The following is a 17941-nucleotide window of genomic DNA, read 5'->3' as shown; positions in this document are numbered from 1 at the left end:
TGAGAACAGAAATCTGTATTTGAAACGGAGCAAATATTAAGATCAGCCCATAAAATATGACCAGATTTTGTGTGAGCCACTCAGTCTACTGTGGCCATACAGTCTATTATTTCCTTCCTATAGCACTTCTTGTTAGATCAAGAATTACATTAATGAAATCTGTCTTCAACAAGTAAGCCTAGAGGCATGACATTAATTAAGTGGTGCAACAGTGCCATAGATTTTGAAATTCAGTTTTCTATTGTAGGTACATATATTCCTGCATTAAATTGTTGCTTTTATGTAGTCAGACTTGCATGCAAACCTATGCAATACACTTCATTCTTACTATATTTGCAATCTAAGTGGCTTGGGTGAAAGAAATTATGTCATATAGGGCCTATAATAAATATATACCCGATTTCCACACTAGCTACTGAATATGTCTAATAACTGCTGCTCACAAATTTAAATCTTGATGAACCCTCCTGAGTTATGAACCCTGCCTTGCCTTTCATCATGTGTGCAGAGATATAGAATATCTTCCATATATCTGTCCTCCTCGCTGTTTTTTTCTCCTCTCTCTTTGGCCTAATGTTAGATACTGAATTTTGTCTGGGTTATACACACAGAATAAGCACGCTAGGTTAGGAAGTTTCTCCTTTCAAATAAACAAATGCATTGTAATTCCTTTCTTTATTTGTTTCAGCCTGAAGAAGAAGTAAGCATCATTTGGCTTCACCGTGGGAGATATGAGGCTGCAGTAGTGAAGTTGTCATTTGTTTCTCAGTCTGCTCAAGTGCCTTTTCTTTAACAGGTAAAAAATTTAGCAGAACAACACCAGCTTTCCAGAATGTTTTGACCTGAGAGAAGAGAGAAATACGAAGTTTCGAAGAGTAAAAGGAGATGGAAAAATCAAAATTGGGGTTGTTGTCTTTGAAAAAAATATTAGAACATTTCCTTAACCAAAATAAATGTTAGTGTTTGTTTTCCAATCCTCACTCATAATATATAGTTTAATTACAGGAAATATGTGTTTGATGCATGCTTGTAAATATTTTTGTTTTTACTCTGAATGAAGTGTTGAGCACTCTAGTGAATTGTTTTTTTCTCTAGGCAGTGTTGGACAGGTTCATGTTTGCCTGGGCTCACTGTGTGTGGGAGGCTCAGCCACTCAGGTGGTGTTTAACTTCTTGCAAGACGGGGGCCCCAGCTTCTGCTTTAGATGATATGTGTGAGCTACTTTAAAAAATATTTTTATTTTTATGCAAAACATTCTTTCTGTGAGTCCAGATATGTGTCAGCTTCATTCCCACACGCCTCAGAGACAAAATTACCAGGGCAGCAAATACACATTCAAATTCCAAATATGCTTTAGTAAAGCACAATGGTTAAGAATGTCTTATTTTCTTTTTTGTTTTCTTTTTTCTTTCTTTCTTTATTTTTTTTAAAGCTAGTTAGTGCAGTATTAGGTAGGTCACTCTGGCCACATTCCCAGAATTTAACAGTGGGGGCCTTGTGGAATGCTAAACGATGTGTATAACAGCATTCAGACTCTCTGTGAGCCAATCCGTCAAAACATTTGCTGCTTTGAAAATGTGCTCTTCAAAAAATGGGCATATGGAACTTATTAGACTATTTGGTGGAGTTCAGGCAGCAGAGCCCAAGAGAAGCATAAAAACATCTGAGGACACAATTCTACCTTAAGGTAATAGGATCTCTAAACTGTTTTTTGCAATCAAATACATACAGAATACAGGGGAGAAACATCCTGAATGGAGAACATTTTACATTCCAAACAGTCACAAGACCTTAAGTAAAGAACTTGTAATAGTAGTAAAAAACCAGTGGTTTGATTGCAGCAATAGTTGGTGAGTTTGGGTCTGTTTCCTCAGCAGAGTGCATTGATCCTTGGCTATTTAGCAGTTCAAGTTGTATCGAGGGGTTCTGAGCCGAGGTTTCACTGCAGTGGATTTCTGTGCCTCTGGTGCATTGGCAGAGAGGGTCAATCAGTCTCCTTGGAGATGAAAAAAGACAGTGCTGCAGATGGGAAACACAAATGAGCTGCCATTTTCCAGCACCTGTTTGTACCTTCTTCCAAGTGATTCCTTGTCCCTGTTGCACAGTGAGAACAGAATGACCCCAGACTGAGCAGATCTTCCTTCACAGTGTTGAATGATAAGAGAAACTGAACAAATAACTCAGATTAAATTTTGGCTTTGGCAGCCATAGCAAGAGATAACACTGGATGTTTCTGTTCCATGGGTGTTCTTAGGGCAGACTGTTATGCAGTATCCTTCTCTGGGGACAGTGTTAGAGGATGGAGGGCTCTGTGCAACCCCTATACTCTCTCCCTTCCTCTCATCTGCTTTGACAGTCCTCTGAGCATGAAACTGTGGCCTGTGCAGGGTGCTGCTAGCTTTGATCACTCCTGAAAACAATTAAAGGGACATCCTGATCTTGTGTAGCTTCTTTATTAGAATTGGGTGTTATAGAAAAATTTAGGACCTCTAATCATCTTTTTCTGCCCCATAAGAAGATGGACAGCTAAAGTCTGAGACTTTGTTTTGTGGATATTTCTGTACTCAAGGAGTATAAATACATATTTCTCCTTTTATGTGACTGTAATGCAAGGAGACAAAAAGTCATACCAAAGTACTACCCTTTAAAGAAAGGTAAAGTGGTGACCTGCTGCTGTGGTGTAGAGTGGTCTTTGTTATTGCAGTGTTTGAATCAAGAACCAAGGTGCATAGCAGGTTGTGACAGTTGTGGTGCTGTTATACAGAATCTCACAATTATGTTCTTAGCAGGCTAGCAAGTTTGTGATCTTTATAGGAGTGATGGTCTATAACTTCATGCCATACTGTGCTAGCAAGGCATGCAGGATCTGTGGGGAAGGATTCTAACATTGTAACTGCTGCTTTTTTAATAACCCCTGTAACAGAGTAAATCACTCCAGAAAAAAGGTCTCAGACATGAGAAATGATAATGGATGGAGAACAGAGAGCAAGGGGGGAGAATGAAACATCTCTACCTTCAAGCACAGCTGCCTGGAAACCTCAGTGACCCTTGTCCAACAAGCTTAGTATGATACTAGGCAATATCATGAGACTCAGTTTGTTATCATTACTACCAGGAATTCAAATGGCAGTGCCCCTATCTATTCTGAAGATAAGCTGTATTGTTTTGTTATGCAAAGGTCCTTGAAATAAGCTGTGGCATCCACGAGAACTCTTTTTTTTTTTTTTTTTTTTTTTACTTTATCCCTGTATTTGGAAGAGGCTGCTGAGATAGAAAATTTTCCTGGGAAATGAACATTGTGTGTGGAAACGTTTGTAAGAGGAAATTGCCTGTAATGAGTTTGTGGTTGCTTCCACTGCTTTACCAGGCTGCAGTGAATGAGTAAATCAAGTTAAAGTGCAAATAAAAGTCCAGATCTCTCTGTCACTGATTTTCCCACCTGAGAAAAAATCAGTCTGCCACATTTAAGAAATGAATCTTCACATGGCAGGAGCATGGCACTGAAGGAACAATTCTGGAGCCAGGACAAATCATTCTCTGATAACACAGGCATGAAAGAAAGTAGCCCCAAAGCTGCCTGGACAGAAACTTCAGAAGTGCTGTGCTTTGGCCTTCTGCCATTTCTTTTGAAGTCAGGGACTTCTCCCATTGTGTTAGATTTTAAGAGAATCAGAACAATTTCATCCCTTTAAAAAAAAATTTTACCCACTGTTAATCTGTGCACGGTTTTATTGAGTCAGAAGATTTTGGTGTTGGAAAGAATTGTGGCATTTTATGAATCCAGGAGGTGGCCTCTCTGATTTCTTCATGTTAGCCCTGTACTTTCAGGGTGCCCTTGATTCTCTTCACACTAAGGTGGTACAGCTGACCCACTGGTGTTTCCTTATTCTGAATCCCACAATGGTAAAATGTAAGGAGGGACATGTGACAGAAAGGCAGAATCAGAATTACCTCCAGCAGCTGCCCTGCCTGCAGGTCTCTGGGGGTGGCTTGCAGTGTGTCCTGCAGGATGGTCCCTTCCTTTGTGTTGTCTCCCTTGTGACATGAAACACTGTGCTCACAGTGCTGTGACAGCTTTCCTGGGAAGGCTGGTCATGCAGTACTGGGTTTTGTCCTCATGGCTGTGTTTCCAAGAACAAAACTGCTGTTTGCTCCTCCTCACTGTGCATGATGAGTACAGCATCTGGCTTTTGGTCACTGCCTTACGGACAGGTTTTCTTTTTTACAGTAAATATGGGTTCATGTTCAAGGGATTTGGCTGTCACACCTCTACCTAAATTACCAAGCTTTATGAATACTTTGAACCAAATTGGATTTTCTTAAGTCTCATTGGTTTATTACTCAAAATTCAGTCCTGGAATGTTTGATATCGAGATCTGTCTGCGTTCTATTCTCTGTTGTGACTGGTATCTGTTGAGACATTAAGCTTTGTTCTATCCAAGTTATTTTATTTATATAATTTTAATTTATTTTATATTTGTATTCTTCAGCTACTTCCAAAGGGATTTGAGCCTGGAAAAATTAGAAAAATGAGCTATGTAAGTCCATGAGAGAGGTTATAAAATAAACATTATACCATGTGTGGGGTAACATTTTTTACTGCAAGTGACTGCTCTCACTTTTCTGGCACTTAGACACACAGCCATCTGTTTGAACACTGTTTGAAGTGGCTATATTCCAGCATTTATGTAACTTGCCTGTAGAAAGGAAATGACATCATTTAGTTTCCTGAAGAATATTACCAATGTTAGAACTGAGGAAATAAAAGCTACAACAAATAGAATATGTATTTTAAAATATTTTTTCCCCTTTTAGAGTAGGACACATCTCCATACTGTTCTGCTCATCCCTTCAAAGCCCAGGAAACCCTATTTATTTCACACAGACTTTAACACACTGCTAGGAGCAGGTTGCAAGCCACTGTAATTTACATGTTACATTGATGAAATGAAATCTGGCAAGACAGGAATGAACTGATACAATGGCAAAGCCTGCAATGTGCCTTCATTTAAAGATAAAGGCATAAAAGAAACAACAGCAATTTCATAATTAACTGGTTGAAACTTCAGCACTTTCAAGTGACCACAAAAGGATAGCAGCTGTTTGTCATGCCTGAAAAAAAAAGGAGGCTGAATCATTTTGTGCAGGTATGAACCACATGACAGGGCCTGAGGGACTGGCATGAATTGTGCTAGGGGAAAGAAAAGAAAAGGCTTTTCTCCCAGAGGGTGTTTGGGCACTGGAACAGCTCCCCAGGGTGGTGGTCACAGCACCAAAGCTGACAGAGCTCAAGGACTGTTTGGACAATGCTCTCAAGCCAAGAGTGTGACTCTTGTGGCAGGGCAGGGGTTGGATTCCATAATCCTTGTGAGTCCCTTTCGACTCAGCATATTCTGTGATTTTGTGATATTTGGTTTTAAACGGAAAGTTTGCTATTAGAGTCTTCATAAAGGCTGCATGTGTTTTGAGACATTTGTTTTAAATCTTCGCCAAGCTATAAAGTTTCTCAATAGGTGATTTCAGCTGAGCCATGTTGAGTTACATCACATGAGAGCTTCCTCCCATTCTGTCTTGCCAGGAACTTTTCAAAATTTGTCTTAGCTGATAATTCCTGTTTTGCTGTCTGCTTTCTCTACAGTAAGTTATCAAGTGAATTAAGGATCACTGGATCACCTAGTTAGCAAATAAAGTAGCAAGGTCTCTTACATCTTAAAGAGAGTTATGGCTGGAGTTTGCTTTTCAATTTCTTTGTGTGACAGATATTGCAAAATAGATGAGTTGTATTCCTAGAAGGCCAACTTTGACTGGCAGAAGTTTCATGTCACTTCTACATTTTTAAAGTTACTTCATGATTAACACAAGCATGAATTAAAGGCAAACAAATTGAAACTTCCGGAAATTGTGTTATTTCCTATGCTTGGCTGATTTTTATATAAATGCTTATTCAATACTATTCAGTCTGTGCCATAAATTACTGTGTAGCTGGACTTTAATCTGTCTTTATTAAACAGATTTGGGCTGACTATTCTTCACATTCCTATACTTTTGAAAGTTTTTCATAACGAAGTCATTATTCCTCTCAAAAGGAAATGAGAAGAAAGGTTGGCCAGTGATGACCCTTAATAATTTATGGAATTCATATAATCTTCTAGTTTATGACTGGTCTTGGATATTCTCCAGAATATGTTGAAATCTGAGAAGCCACTCCTATCCACTTGAAAACAATACAAAACAGTACAAAAATATTACTAACCTTTGTGCTTCCACAAAGAAATTAAATATCCTTAATATCAAGGTAGGTACACATTTTAACTGGGGATATTGGTTAAAAAAATAAGGTGTGATATTATTATAATAGGAAAGTCTAATGCAGTCTGAGATGTGAGGAACAAAGGAATTTATTTTCATCTGATTATTTGTACAGATTTTCCAGGCTGAATCAATAAAATCTGTAATTTAATGCTGAATTTAATGAATTTTTTTTTTAATAGATCAACTCAGCATGAGCTGAGACCTCTGTCTTGATGAGTACTCACAAATAAAGTTATTTATGTCAATGACTTCCTGAATGCATATATTTGCCTAAATCAGGATAACTGAACATTACTGTAAGATTATACTGAAAAGTGCTATTCATTTAGCAAGCACTTGGGGCAGTGTATTAGAAATTAACAGTTTTCAATCCATTAGTTAGAACCAATGTGAAAATGTAGTGATTGTTACAGTGAATTTGGTCTTACAGATTCCTAGCATGGAAGTATTCAGTAAAGTTAGCCTTCCTTGCAGATGTTAATTGTATTCCTATAAACTAGCAGTAAGCCTCTTAAATGACCAAGTCTCCTAAATCCTCTGGTTTTGAAGGGGGGTCATATTATAGTCTTAAGGGAATGTCTGAAAGTATGAACTCTGGTTTGACCAAATCCCCAGAAGTGAATGTCTGGCTAAATATAAATCTCTGCATTTACTCCCAGATAAAAATATGTGTAGGTTGAAAAACCTTCTTTTTGGCTGAAAAAGCCAAACATGATCAATAAGATCTAAAAAGTCCTTCTGAGACACTTATGCAAATGAGTATAATCTGTAGACAGACTTTAATAAAAGTAGTGACAATTAGAATGAAAATTTTGCTCTTCCACCTAATATTTACAGCTTTTCACTAATCATCATTTCTTAAAAATCCATGTATTTTTCTAGCGGAAATCATTTGTGTTTAGTCAAAAGATATCTCCTGTGAGTTTTCCACTCATTACTTCTAGTTGTGTGTCTGATTTTTAACAGCTGTGTGTCTCTAAGTACCTGCTTTTGTTGTGGAACCACATGAATGATTCCGACCTCAAATTAGGTAACCCACTGGGACTCAGCACTTCCATGTTGGATATCTAAGGGTATCAATGCATCTGCTTCTGTAGGCTTGGCAAATTTTAAAATTTTACTCAATAATAGAAATTAAAAAATGAAGCAAAACAAAATTAAACAAACCAAAATGAAACAAAAAACCCCCACCAAATTTAAAAAAAACACAAAAAATTTAAATCAAACCAAACGAAAACCCCTCCAAATAAATACAGACAAAACCACAACCAAGTAAGCAAAACCCCAAAAATCTTAAGACTTCCCTGAGGTTCTAAAAACATATCAGCTATGAAGAAGACAATTAGCATTTCTTGACCCTAGGAAGTTATAATAATTAGAAAAATACACATATAATTTTCTTGAACTTATTATAGCCTCTTCAGAAAGGGAATGTCTGAGCTTATAGAAAAATGTAAAATATTTTTGATTTTTAAATCTTTTTTTCCGAAAGAAACCAGGAAGAATTGTTGTCCCTCAGAACTCCCGCGTCTTTGAAGTCCTGGCTAAATAAGTGACCTTAGAACTGAAAGGTGTAGCTGAAGGATCTTGTAATGGAACAGAAGTGTCTAACATGATTAGGGTTTAAATTTGATTTATGAATCTTATAGTTTCCTAGGTTGCCAGCTAATGTGTGGGAAGTGTCCAAGCCCAGTTTAACTTTGCCACAGGGGTTCTGCAGCTCCGTGTGTACCCTGAGAACCCTCAGTAGCACATGGCTCCTGCTCCCTAATAATATCAAAAACTTGGCATCCCTAACATTGATATGATCTTGTCTAAGAGCACAGGGCCTCCAGAGCCAGCTGATGAGCTGGCAGGAAACAATGCAGGCTTCAACAAAAGCCTTTCCAATATATTTGGCAGGAATAGTAGTTAATGAGAATTAAACGATTAAAAAAAAAGTGAAAAATAGGTGCACCATTAGTATATCTTCAAGGCTTTGATTTGTGTTTCTAAATGACTGGTTTAATTGCAAAAGCACACAATATTGAGGATTTTCTGATAGATTCACCTCTGCTCTCATTATTATGTTTGTGGTCACAAGCTAAACAGGCATTTAAGTATGGCTTTATTCTCTGAATTGCCAGCATGGATATGTTCAAGACATGAAAGTCTATTCTACTGGAAAAAGTCTTATTCTTAACAGTATCAGAGGAGTACTGATAGAATGAATTAACTGTATATCTGAAAATGCAGAATAAAATATGATAGTAAGATAGAAAATATTTAATGAAAATATGAAATCCTAACGTGGCATAGGTTACATTTCCAAGCAGCATGAGCTGCATTTCTACAGTGCTATATAATTCAGAGTTTTCTGTAAGGACATTTGTGGTGTAGAGGACTTGAAATTTGATTTAAGCCTGGAATGAAACCCCTAAATGCCAAAACTGTAAGTGAAGGAGAAAGTGCCCTGGCCTTCCAGTGCCAGTGCCAGTCCTACCTGACTGATCCTTTTGTGAGGACATGGAAGTCTCACTTTTTTACCTTGGTTACTACAAAACCATGCAGCTGGAGAAAGCATTGCTATGGGAGGATGCTTGTGTTTGAAGACCTGTTTCCTAAATGCACAGGTCCCTTTTTTTTTTTTTTTTTTTTTTTTTTTTTTTTTTTTTTTTTTTGTTTTTGTTTTTGTTTTTTGTTTTTTGTTTTTTGTTTTTTTTGGTGGTTTTTTTTTTGTTTTGTTTTGTTTTTTTGCTGTGGGATGGCACAGCTGTTGCAAGGCCATGGTCCTGCCTGCCTGACCATCCCCTCAAATCACCTCTTAGCACAAAGGTCACCAGCCTGTCCAAGCTGTTCCTGGAGAGTTAGGGAATGTTTTTGGAAATTTGGCAGCCCTGAGGCCCTGTCAAGTGCTTTGCTGGAATTCTCTGGAGCAGACAGGTGATCTGCAAGGATTTGGGTGAAATCCTCCACTTCTTGCCTGAGAGAATGAATCTCTTATGTTTTTATTTTGATTCCCTTGGAACGAGAACCAAATTGCTACAAACTGGGTTTGTAGCAAGCTTTATGAAATCATGAAATGTTTAGGTAGGGAAAGATCATCAAATCCACCTGTTAACACAGCACTGCACTGAGTTCACCCCTAAGCCATGTCCCTTAGCACCACATCTACAGATCTTTCAAATATTTCCAGGGATGGTACCTCCACCACTTCCTGAGCATCCTGTTCCAATGCTTGACAAACCTTTCCACGAAGAAATTGTTTGCAATATCCAATGTACACCCACCTTGGAGTAACTTGACGCTGTTTCCTCCTCACTGCAGCCTCCTTCCACGCAGTTGTGGCGACTGATAAAGTTTCTCCTGAGCCTCCTTTTCTCCAGGCTAAACACCCCCAGTTCCCTCAGCTGCTCCTTATCAAGCCTGTGATCCAGACCCTTCATCAGCTGCATTGCCCTTCTCTGGACTTGCCCCAGCACCTTGATATCTTTCTTGAATTGAGGGGCCCAGAAATGAATGCAGTATTTCAAGTGCAACCTAACCACTGCCCAGCACAGGGGGACAATCCCTGCCCTGCTCCTGCTGGCCACACTATTGCTGATCCAGCCCAGGATGCCATTGGCCTTCTTGGCCACCTGGGCACACCCTGGCTCATGGTCAGCTGCTGTTGATCAGCACCCCTAAGCCACCCCAGAAGACAAAGGTAACCCAGATTTTATGTACATATACATATACATATACATATACATCTATCTATATACACATATATGTAGGGCTTATTTTTGAACAATTTTGCTGCAATGAAAAGCAGATATGTAGCCTTTTTGGCTGTTATCTATAGTGATATAGCAGTACAAAAGCATAAAAATAGCACTTAGGGAAATTTATTGAAGAAAAGAAAGAAAGAAAGGAAGAGTAAGACTAGGAAGGTATGCTGTCACCACCCATGGGTCCAGTGACAAGACTTGGTTGTAGCAATTTCATTGGCTGAAGTGATGGTCACTGTCTTGTTGAAGTGAGGGTCACTGCCTCAATCCATCAGGGATGAGGGATGAAGCACAAAGTCCAATGGGTTCATGTATGCTCAGGTTCAGATGGGAATGCCCGTGTAGCTCCCCTAGGGGGAGGAACTTTCAGTTCTCTGTTGGAAATCCTAAAGGATGAACCTGGGGGCCTTTGGTGGTTTATGACTCCTTCTGGGACATGACAGCTACCTCTCAAGTTGATGTAGTTAAGCCAACTATGCCCCATCAGAAGGATGAATGTTCTCAGGCCAGCCTGTCAAAGTGAAAGCCTCCTGTGAATGTGGCCTTCCCTGGGGGCAAGGTGGGGGTTTTACAGCTGAGCCTGAGTTTGTGTGAGGGAAGGCAAATGGCATGGTAAAAGGCACCATCCCTTCTCTGCAGAGTCTGGCTCTTATCTGGCTTGGAGCCTCCTGTGGTGGCGTTTCACCCTCTCTCCTGTGGATCAGAGACTTGCCTTTACATGCCCAAAATCTCACCTCCTCCTCCTCAGGGGCTGTAAACCTGGCCTCAGCAAAGCACCCTGCCATTTCCACAAGTAGGCAATGCTTTTGTGTCATTAGCCATTCACTTTTTAATCTCTTCCAGTCCATTTCTATCGGACAGCTTTCCAGCTCCTCTTCCTTGTGCAATTTTGATATCAGACAAACAATCATACTGCAACAACAACAGTAACTCCAAACAAAAGAAAATAATTGATATTTTTCATCTGATCCCTGTTTGTTCTCATTCTTTATTGACTATTTAGACAAAAGTAGCAAGAAAATGTGGTAAATATAAATGTAGAAAAAAGAAAGAAATTAAAATCTCTGGTAAAACTCCGGGTTCAATATGGTTCTCCAGGAACAACATGAAGAAAGCACTTTTAAATTCTTCTGAAGAATTTTATGCAGTTTTCTTGAAGTAGCATTTCTCTGAAAACAGTTTAGGCAGTACTTCACAGAACACAGTTTCTGACTTTACGCAACATTTGCTCACTTTGGCAACGTGTTTTCCATTTTCAAAACCAGCAGCACTGGCTTCCCTTTTATGCCCAATCTGGTGCTCTGAGGTCGTGAGGTACAATTAAACATACAAATTTATTGCTTTGTGAATTAAGTATATTTCAGTTTGGAAAAGCATGCTCAACTAGACAGGGAGTGCACCTTGCTGTGTTTCTGAGAGGGCTGAGATATTTCAAAAAGCTTTCTTCTGCATTTTCCAGAAGAACAGAAGATGGTCTACATATAGGGCTGAGAGAGCACTCATGTAATGCCAAAACTTACTGCAAATTCTTATTCAACAGCTTGAATACTGCTTACAGAGTTGAAATATCCTTTACACTAACACCACAGTTCTTTCTATAAGTAGCTTTCTCTTAAGCTACTGTTGGCTTAACCCATTCCTGCCCTTTCTGCAGCCTACATTCAAGCCCACTTTGGGCTTTCAACTTGGTAAATATGACCAAATACTGAATACATCTGGAAAAATTCACCCCAGACATTAGGAGGAGAACTGTGTGGTGGGTTAGTTTTCATCAGGATGTACTGAAAACAGTAATACAGATATTTCTGAGGGACAAAGCGGCAGGGACTTCTGACAAATTAAACTCCACAGACTATCAAAGCGCTCTTTCCTGAGGCAAAAGTAGCAGTCTTAGTGGGTGAAAAAAAATCCCATTTACACAGGTCAAAGAGCATTTATAAGTCCCCAGAGGAAGATGGACTGTCACCTCTGGAAGCATCAGAGTGTTTGGCCGAGCAGCACGTCCCTGTGTTCCTGCTGCCCCCAGCCCCAGCAGCGCCGGCTGCGCACACGCCAGGGCCCCTTGGCTTCACAGCACGGCACAGGAGGGTATTTATTCTTCTGCAGGCTTCAAAAACAGGAAGTGACATTTCAAGTAATTGCAGATTTACTGTTGAGCCCATGGCTGGTCCCTCTGCATTGTCCCTGCTTTCCTGTTTGAGCTTGGAGGAAGTGGCCACAGGGATGGGGGGATGGGAAACCTTCCTATGATGCTTCTGCAACTGCAGCTTACATTTCTTAGGGGAAGAGTGACAAAAATATATTCAAACTCTTGCCAAAGGCTTGCAAGAAATATTTGACATCTAACCTTTTACACCAACTGAGAGTTAAAGGTTAAATCACACACAACCCAAGTGTTTAGGAAAAGGATGTGTTTATGTCATCAACTTCTGTTGAGTTGTAAAGGAACAGTGTATGACAGGGGAATGGGCTCTGACTACCAGGAAAATACACAACAAATACTATTTATGAACATGAAAAGGGCCAGTTGGTTCTACATATTTATGTTTTCACATCCAAATGTCCATTTCAACTCAGATAGCTAAGTGGAGAGAGTGCAGGGTGGACACCACTGGCTGCTTGCTTTGCCTCTGTGCATCTAGACATCAGTTATTCCCCAAATATTCTAATTTCTCGTGTAGTATCACTTCTGTTGGGGAACCACCACAAAAGAATCTGAGAATCAGCCTTGCCCATTGCTCTTTGTAATTTATGGAGCTAAAAGTCCAGACTAGCCGTGGGTTTTCTAAAATAATACATTGGTATTGTCTAAACTCAGTGATGGACACACTGATTTTGTTGTGAAGTGCCAAAAAGACTCCATAGGCTATTTCACTCTACATAATGCTAACACTTCAGTGGTCGTATTTCAGGAAAAGTGATTCTGCCAGACATTGCTTCTTCCATCAGCTAAAAAAGTAGCTGAATTCAGAAGGATGTGCTCCATGAACTCAATAAAGATTTTTTCCCGTTTGAATTCTAGCACTCTGTAGGAATTTACCCAGCAAAGATTGATGACCCTCAAGAAAGAAAATCAGTTATCTTCTCCTGAAGTAATGAATATAATTTGTATGTTGCAGCTTTCTCTTGGAACAGATTACCCAGCAACTGATTGGGATCTGTCTCACCTAACTTTAGCAGTTCCGAATTAGTTGCTCCCTACACCTACACTGGAGATATATGGGATCTGTTGGAAGAAAATTCAGCTCATATGTCTTTTTAGATGGATAGATCACTGATTATAAAGGGAAACTATACAAATGCCTTATACTAAATTTCTAACTTGAGATGGTGACTGTTAGGTAAGCAGAATCCTGCTGTAAAAACTAAATTTTCTATATTTTGCAGAAATAAAATTAAAAATAACTTTGGGACACGAATTAAAGGTTAGTATTAATCCTCTGTGAATGTGCTCCATTCATTAAGAAAAAATGCAATGCTGCATAATCATTCTGAGTACTTGGTATTATGTGCCAACAAGTTGTAGCATGAATATAAACATTGTGCTGGCAGGGAAAGAGTGACTTTTGGAAATTTTCCGTTCAGAATAAGAAAAGCTGCCAATATCACCCACAGAAAAAAATAGAAAGTAGAACAGTATATTAAAAAAGTGTTCCAGCATAGGCTTTCTTATTCATATTCTGTCAGGCTAGAGGTTATTGATCTTAATTTAGTTGTGTTTTGTAAACATTATGCCTTGAGATGCAGACATTGTGCCACTAGTCCCATTTATAAAATGGAGCAGTCTGGAAGTTATTCTAGGAAGTTAGATTATTTTATTTTTAGATAAGTTCTTCCTCATTGGTGGTATTGTGTTCCTTAGATCACTGTTAAAAATATTTTTCTTAATTATTCTATTTTTCCTACAGTTAAGCAGTTGCGATTTGAGTCTCAAAGGTCAGAGGCAAAGACAGAGCTTAAAGACCAGATCCAGGTGCTGGACAGAAGGAATGAATATGGTCTTGACTGACCATATTCTATACATCATTTCCCTATGTTAATGTCTTTCCCTATGCCCACTGGGTCAGCTCATTAGTAATGTGTTTAAGTGCATGAGTGTCAATGTCACCATGGTGTTAGCTGTCACCTTGCAGTCTTTACAGCCAAATCTTCCACAGATTGGGGGTATTTGAGTTTTCAGACTGGTATTTCCATTTTCTTCTCTCATACATCTTATGAATTTCATCAGTACTACTCCAGCCTATTATTTTTCTGGCCCTTCAATAGGGAATACTTGGATAGGCCTTCCATTTCATACTTAAAATTTAGGATGCTTGCCTAACAAATAAGATATCGAAACTTTTCTCCAAGCTGGACAAAGCTGTTGTTCTACAGCCTGGGTGCTACTTTAACCACTGGATTTGTGCAGTGTGGAAGAGAGAGAATTGGCAGGAAGTATTGAAAGAAAATATTTTAGCAATTATCCAAAAAACAAAACTGAAACCAACAAACCAATGTACCTGCTATCAGACAGACCCAATAGTTACATAGGCAAGATCTCCACCTTTTTCACTGTATCACAGACTGACCCTTCAACATCCTTCATTCCAGGTGTTAGCATGGTAGTTGTGGGTTTTTTTTTAATTCATTAATCCCTTACAGCCACCCAAAGGAAATGGGAGCAAGATGAGCTTGCATGGCAAAGGGCACTGCTGTCTGCAGATTTGTAGTCTGTATTGACAGGCATTTAGTGTCTGAGAGATGCTGGCTTGACTGAAACTATTCCTGCATGGACCATCTCACTTCACGGGTTACTCTGAGTTTCCTTTGCACTGAGAGGCCTTGATAAATATTTTACATTGCCAAGAAAGGAACTGTTAATGATAAAATAACTAAGTTTTAAATATCAAATAAATAAACAACAATAACAATAACAATAATAAATAAAGTTTTTCTTTTGCATTAGGTAGGAATTTGTACCGGGTTAAAAGAATGAGCATGAATTGAACTTCATCTTTCAGAAGTTTCAATGCTCTGAGATAATGAGTGCTGAGAGATAGAAAAGAGGTGACACAGGGAGCAGAGATTCCCCCAGGCCTTTGCCTTCTCTTTGCAGTTACAGAAATAATCGTCATGGGTCTTTGATCCAGGAAAATGTGTGCCAGAAACCTCCATATAAATGAGGTCCAGCCCACCAGCCATGGATCTGCTGAAAAAGTTGTTTTATTTTCAGTGGAAATATTATTTCTTGTTCACTAAATTTCATAGGGAACATGAACTGTCATGATTTTACCTTGTTCTTCAAGTAGATGTTCTATACTATTAAACAACTGATGATAACACCACATTGTCCTCAGTTTTGATTTTATAATGTATAGTTAAATGAAGATTCAGTGTATCCTAAAATGCATATGGAGGAAATTTTGTGAAATAACTTCCATATTTTTTTCCAATTCTTTTACAGACTGCTACTATTTAAAAGAGTTATTCAGGTTTTTGTAATTCTGACACTTGAATCTACTTTCTTAACATGCTCCATTTGGAAAAGTGAAGTTAAATGTCTCTGAGAATGCTGTCACAGCCAGCTGCACAAATGTTACTCCTTAAAATAATATATTTCAGCTGAAATTTGGAGAAAAAAATTATTATATTATTAACAATTTGCTTTCCCCAGAAGCAATTTGACATACAAAATGCTTGGTATTTCTCCTTAGTCTTGTGGTCTGACCATGCAGCCACACCTTATCATTGTGGTATAAATTTAGGGTTTTATAAGTGCAATTTCAAGCTCTCAGATTTAATGGGATATAGAAATCAACTGCTCTGTCCCTTGAACTGTGACCTTAAACAACTAGGCCTTTTCCTTCCCCATGGGAATCATGTGATTGCACTCTCAGCAGATAATTTTTCTGGATTCTTTTATGGTATTTCCTACAGAGGAAAACGATCCCATTATCTCACTTTAAAAGATTACTAATGAGTATTTTCATGTTCTTTTTTTTTTTTTTTTAATATATGTCTTCTTCCCTTTCAGCTTATCTAAAACCATATGCTTTAGAAGATGCAAGAAAGGATCACAGATGTATTTTTTCCCCACAGGACAAAAGACAAACTGCAATAAATATGATAACAAGCTGTTGATCAAGAAACTTTGCTGTAATATAGAATGAGAAATAGTTAAACAGAAAATCTGTGATTTTCTACCAAAACAGAAATAAATCACCGTTTGAAGTCAACACAGAAAAGGTTCTGTAGTATCAGACTGTTGATTCCAACAGGATTTGATTCCAACAATTTTCAGGAAGAATTTATGTTCTCTTGTTTGTGCAATCCCTCACAAGGACACAGCTAATATGCCTTCATAAACTCTTACTTTTCTAAAGTAACATTTTCTTAAGAAAAACATTCAAGCAGGTTTTCAAAGGCTCATGACATACAGGAAGTTCTCAGAAACAGAAGCATGAATAACTGAACACTGCTCTCAGTTTCTCTGACTTGTCACTGAAGTAATCCAGAATTTAAGGCTGCTGTACTGACCAAAGATTTTGACTCACCATCACTCACAATTGTTGTGCCATACAAAGCTGGATGCCTCACTGTTGAAAGGAAATCTATGGCAATGTAATTTCAGATTTTGTCTGAAAAATACATGGATATTTTGTGTACATAGTCCAGTTGTCATGCATAATATGTACATCACATGTTTTTACAAAGAAGTGCATCTTCCCTGTATTGAACCAAAATCAACTGCATGAGTCAAAGATTTCTGTAATGAAAAACAAAGGCCTCCAATAAATAAAAATTCTGGTTAAAGCTAATTTGTTGTTCTGAGAATATGTACTCACTACTCTTTTATTGTGAAAGTGGTTATTAAAAGAGCAGCTGCTGACATACATAAGCAAATTCAAACCATTAATTCCTGACTTAGCTTTCAAATCCCGAGAGTGGAAAAATCATGAAAGAAAGTATTTCTTACAAGATTTTCCTTTGTGACATCCACAAAAGACTGCTTTCTCCTGTTTTCCCCCTGTGGATTATGATTACTTATGTTTCCAGGCATCTGACTGCAAATCCAAGATCCTAGGGCTCCTTTACAAGTTCTAAAATGAGTGACTTCATATTCTTTCTGCATGCCTTTGCAATTCTTTTGCTCTAGGCATTTTAATTCCACTCCAGGGAAAATTAAGACATTTTTAACAATGGAAGTAAATTTAGCTCACCAAAACTCAGTGAAGTAATGATACAGGTGGGATGGGACAATTTCTTAATGACAAGAAAGGTAACAGGATTCTCTTGGTAACTAAATGTGCTTTTTTCATTTACTAATGTTCTGGAGATTTAGAGGATAAGCTATAGCAAGTAATTCTCGTTAATTCAGGTAATATGGGGATACGTATTTAGAAATTAAAGTTCTGGATTTAATACAAAGAAAATATTCTATGAGAGTATAAACTGATTTGTTACACACCAACTGTTCACTAAAATTTTCTTCCATTTCTCAAGACATGTTACAGGAAGCTTTTCAAAAGGTAGAGGGTTGGTAGAATTTTATGTATTTTAAAACAAACAAACAAACAAACAAACAAAAATAAATAACCAAACACACTTTCCTTTTAAATAAAAGATATTTTTTTGTCCTGAACTGCAGAGTCACTGTATGTCAGAAGGATCTTCCTTTGATACTTATATGGAACTGAAGGATTTGTCTCCTGATTAGTTCCAGCCAAAAATTCATAGTTGATTTTGAGCTTCCAGTCGAAATTTAGAAAGCAATAGATGGTTCAACAGTTGTGTTTTCACAAGTCTGGAGTTCAAGTAATTTTTCCATATCTTTCATGATGTACCATACCCTCACACACTCTGATCTTACTGGAAAGTTTTCTGCCCTGCCTATTTCACAG

General features: G+C 38.2%; 1 long non-coding RNA gene across 1 annotated transcript in view; it reads left to right on the top strand.

Annotated features, from left to right (window-relative positions):
* Positions 1–16858, top strand: part of LOC148219907 (uncharacterized) — a 105171-nt gene extending 88313 nt beyond the window's left edge. Inside the window, exons 3-4 of the long non-coding RNA XR_015799334.1 lie at positions 689–796; positions 16075–16858. This is a non-coding gene — a long non-coding RNA (uncharacterized LOC148219907). The remainder of the gene's footprint in view (positions 1–688; positions 797–16074) is intronic.
* Positions 16859–17941: the final 1083 nt, after the last annotated feature.

Source organism: Sturnus vulgaris, chromosome Z (assembly GCF_052056855.1).
Source record: "Sturnus vulgaris isolate bStuVul1 chromosome Z, bStuVul1.hap1, whole genome shotgun sequence".
NCBI lineage: Eukaryota > Metazoa > Chordata > Aves > Passeriformes > Sturnidae > Sturnus > Sturnus vulgaris.
The sequence above is the reverse complement of the archived record's forward strand: the minus strand, read 5'-3'. Positions and strand labels throughout refer to the sequence as shown.